This window comes from Ostrea edulis, chromosome 6, assembly GCF_947568905.1.
Source record: "Ostrea edulis chromosome 6, xbOstEdul1.1, whole genome shotgun sequence".
NCBI classification, from domain to species: Eukaryota; Metazoa; Mollusca; class Bivalvia; order Ostreida; family Ostreidae; genus Ostrea; species Ostrea edulis.
The window spans coordinates 69,861,823-69,866,375 of record NC_079169.1 but is presented as its reverse complement, the minus strand read 5'-3'; the positions used below and the strand labels follow the sequence as shown (position 1 = coordinate 69,866,375).

General features: G+C 34.5%; 1 pseudogene; it reads left to right on the top strand.

Annotated features, from left to right (window-relative positions):
- Positions 1-687: 687 nt before the first annotated feature.
- LOC125646339 (alpha-1,6-mannosyl-glycoprotein 4-beta-N-acetylglucosaminyltransferase-like) overlaps positions 688-4,553 on the top strand; it is a 10,368-nt pseudogene continuing 6,502 nt past the window's right edge.

Below are 4,553 nucleotides of genomic sequence, written 5' to 3'. Positions count from 1 at the left end.
ATCTATCGTCAACTTCCCATATCAATGTAGCCATATTTAATTTACATTACCATCTGTATATGGTGTTTATGTCTATCATATTCTGCGTACGATCGAATTTTAAATCGAGACAAGTTACTGACAAATAAGTTGATGTTACAGGGTTCCAAAAGGTCTTGTTTAAAGTCAGTATTTCGCTCTAATTTTGAAAATACAACTTGTCATTAAGTCGAATGCTGTCTGGTATATTTCATTGTCACTTCAGTAGAATTTCCTACTTACACGTACTAATGAGACATTCTATAACCATTCTCCAATCACTATTCGTGAACAATACATGCAATAAGCCTCGTGATATCGATCTCTCTCAGTCACATCATCCACTATTTATGGTGGCTGATTTGTGCAACTTTATAATTTGTCGTTTTTCGTTATTTCGAGTCGAAATGACGACAAAACGAAACGACGACAAACCGATAATTAGCTACTTTTCGCCTCGAAATAACGAAAAGTCGACAAAACGCCAAGCGAAAAGACGACTTTTGTAGCTAATTTGCGGGTTTTATTTGTCGTCTTTTCGCCCACATTTTGTCTTCTTTTTGACTTTTCATTTTGTCGTCTCTTTGTTATTTCGAGGCCAAAGGTCGCTAATTATCGTTTTGTCGTCTTTTCGCCTCGAAATAACGAAAAGACGACAAATTATAAAGTGGCACAAATAAGCCACCATAACTCTGACATAAAGAATTTCAACACTTTATAAGTATCTCATTATTATTTTTCTTGTTTCTTCAATCTATTCATATTTTCCTGGAGTAACTTAACTTGTTTTAAGGTGTAAATATTTGGTGTAAACCAACTTCGATTGATATGATTTTTCTGTCTTATTGATACATGCATTTGACGAAAGATGGGGAATATGACAAAAATATTTCGATTAGATTTCCCCCCAAATAAATCAATAGTCTCAATAATAAAGTTCACAAGTAATGCACAGTATGTGCACTCTATAAAGTTTAAGCTTGAGAACTTTATATAAAGTTAGTCCATCCTAGGCAAACATTATCTCTCGCCGGAACACTAAACCTCTTGGGGAAAGATTTCTTAATCTCGCTTGGATACTCATGATAGATTTTTATAATAAATTATTGACGCTTTAATGATTGACTCCGGTCTTTAATAATTGCACGCATACCCATCAGGTCTCCAGGACTGCTTTCCATCTGAATGATTTGACTGGAGTTGTAGCGTAACGTGGAAAGACTTCGATGTAAGAGTTGAAACAGTTCAAACACCCAGGAAATTTATGACACGGACCTATAGCAGGTGATAGATGGACTTGAAATTCCAACCAACTAATCTATTCAACCAATTGTTAACTTGATTTTTTCAGAAACATGCGGATTTCACTGAAGAGCGCGTTTAACATCCTTTGTGCTCTGTTTGCCGCCTACATCCTGCTATTCATCTTAAATATCTTTACACCGTCCTTCCATCAAAGAACAAAACTCAACACAGGTAAGAATTTTTTATGATCAAAACATGCATTATACTAGCTTATAGACTGAAGGGTCACCGAAGGTATCAGAATATACACTCTACCACTCCAAATTCATTGGTGCGTTAATTGAATATATTTTCGTAACGAAAGACATGTCACTTTGTGGTCCTAAAACGGTGACGTCACCTATTTTGGTGACCATTGTTGATACCGGTATAGGCTTGCCAAGAGTTTGTTACTGTAAAAACGTATATACAAAAGGAATGTGCATCTAAACGTCAATGAATAAGATAATATAATGTAGAATTCTAGACTTTTGGTATACTTTATATTATATACTTTATATTAATTTAAAGTTTTGCTTGAAAAAGTAATAAGTAAATGGGCTTATCTTTGGGGTGTTCGTGTTGATTTTTTGCATACTCTCCTTCTAGTGGTTCATTTTCGGGGAAAAAATGAAGACGTGTTCTGTATATGTTTGCAAACAGTACGGCGAAATTGATGGCGAAATCAACACCCGGAAACAACAACAAGCACACGTAAACAAAAGGTCACTGATTCTGGTCTGTCACCGAAATAGGGCAGTCGACGATATATATAAATACAAGGATGATTCAAGACTAAAATCACGGATTGAAGAAACGAACATGCATATTTTATTTACTCAACAATTAGCACAACTTATTTCTTCTGTAAGATCAAAACCAAGCATCGATAAACAACGGATTTACTCTCATATCGTATTATCTGAAGTTGTCATAAAAAAAAAACTGGCTTAGATCCTCCAAAGCGCCACTGTACTCTCATTTTTGCTATTTCAGAGTAATTTATCGAAAACGAAAGTAGGTTTTTAATTAATTCTACGATATTTTTTAATCAAGTAAGATTCTATTATAGCTTACAGACTTCACCTCACACGTGAAACAATATCAAAGGTTCAAGCAGTAAATCTGGTGCAAGCGGCTCGGAGTTTATTGACAAAATTTGTTAAAATCTGTTGACAAGTATAGATATATCTCTGTGTGTGTGTGTGTGTGTGTGTGTGTGTGTGTGTGTGTGTGTGTGTGATTATCTGTATATTTGAGAAATAAATTTCATTTTTGAAATACACGTGGGCATGAATGAATTGCGACGCTTCACGCCGGCACATGTGCTTCATGAAAAGCATGCTAATGAAATGCGTTGCAGTTTATTCCCTTGTGTATTTTCAAAATTGAAATTCATTATTTACGTTTTATTTTCATTTCTATCGAAATTCCCAGCCGTCAAAGCAGACATACAATATTTATCAAGATTCATACACGCATTGTTGACAACTGTAACTTATTCATGAAGCAATGGTCATCATTACAATTTGTAGAGAAATCACAAACACAGACATTAGAAATGAATATATATCAAAATATACCTTTTTCTGCGGTCTGTGGAGTCAAACAGTGTACTTTTAATCATTTTCATCCCATAATAGATTGTGAAGAATGTGTGAAAATTAGATGTGTTTACAGGTACACACTAGAGGTTAACTTTACAGGTAAACACTAGATGTTAAGTTTACAGGTACACACTAGGTGTTAAGTTTACGGGTACACACTAGGTGTTAAGTTTACGGGTAAACACTAGATGTTAAGTTTACAGGTACATACTAGATGTTAAGTTTACAGGTACACACTAGATGTTAAGTTTACAGGTACACACTAGATGTTAAGTTTACAGGTATATACTAAATGTTAAGTTTACAGGTACACACTAGATGTTAAGTTTACGGGTACACACTAGACGTTAAGTTTACAGGTACACACTAGTTGTTAAGTTTACAGGTACACACTAGATGTTAAGTTTTCAGGTACACACTAGATGTTAAGTTTACAAATATACAGTAAGTGGTACTTCAAGTCTTATCTTTTTAATTTGTATTTTTAAAGGGCGTAGATTACGAAGATTATTCTTGCAAAATTTCGGTGCGATATCGCAATGCTAGGGATATCATCTACAGAAAATGTGTTATTTACCCAAGCTGTGATATTGACCTCAAAAGTGATAAAGGTCAGCTTATTACGACTGAGACCCTCAGGTCAAGCTAGGAATGCATTTTCCTGCTATTGTTGTTTTCTCTCCCTCAGGGCATGTTCTTGAATGTGTTTTTTAAAATGCAAATTTCGGAATAGGGTATTAATGTTTCGTAGTAAAATGGATTTTTAAATGGTCAATTATATTGCAGAATTGGAAAAACAAAATTTATGTGATTTAAAGTTTGAACGTACCTGTATTAACGTTGGTAAATTGTTCCATAATTTGATAGAAGGACAAATACTTGTTAGGAAATCTTAAGCAGCAAAGGTTATGTGCGCGTGCATTGGGTATCATTGACGTGCAAAGCAAGAAGTCATGCATCATATCTTAGTCGTTTGCAAAAATTATTTGCATTATCATAATTCAATGTAAATGTACTAAGTAATATTCGAGCCGTTTAGAACTAGTTTTGGTCGTATTTTTACGAAATTCACTAAGACTGGTTGGTTACCTCGATTCTAAGCTTAATGAATTCCATTTGTTAATTGTATAGGGGGAAATGACTTATCATTGTTTGGAATATTGTATCCGTATATATTCTGTTACTATCCAGCAGTATGGCGTGAATCTGATTTGTACATAGTAGCAAACTAATTCTAATTAAAGGTCCCAATCCGTTCCAAAGCACCGACACAAAGCATCCCTTGATAAAAATGGGGACGACGAAACCGAACGTATTTTCTCATTTTTCACCATCAAGGAAAGATCAACCATACCAAATAGCTGAAACATACTTCAACACTGGTCTAAATGTGATAGGTATTTTTAAAGAGATTAATTCTACTCAAAGCAATCTCGGGCTTCTTTATCAGATTTACATTTCTGTATGCACTGCCTATTTAACCCATGACCTCGGCTAGGATCAACTCAAATGTTGAGAAAATAAAAGACCAGTACAAATGTATATTGACGTCGGACCTTTTACATACAGTTGAGATCTTTCATTGTATGAAATATTTTACAAAAAATGTTTACTGCATGCTTGAAGGTCAGTTCTTTTTAGAGA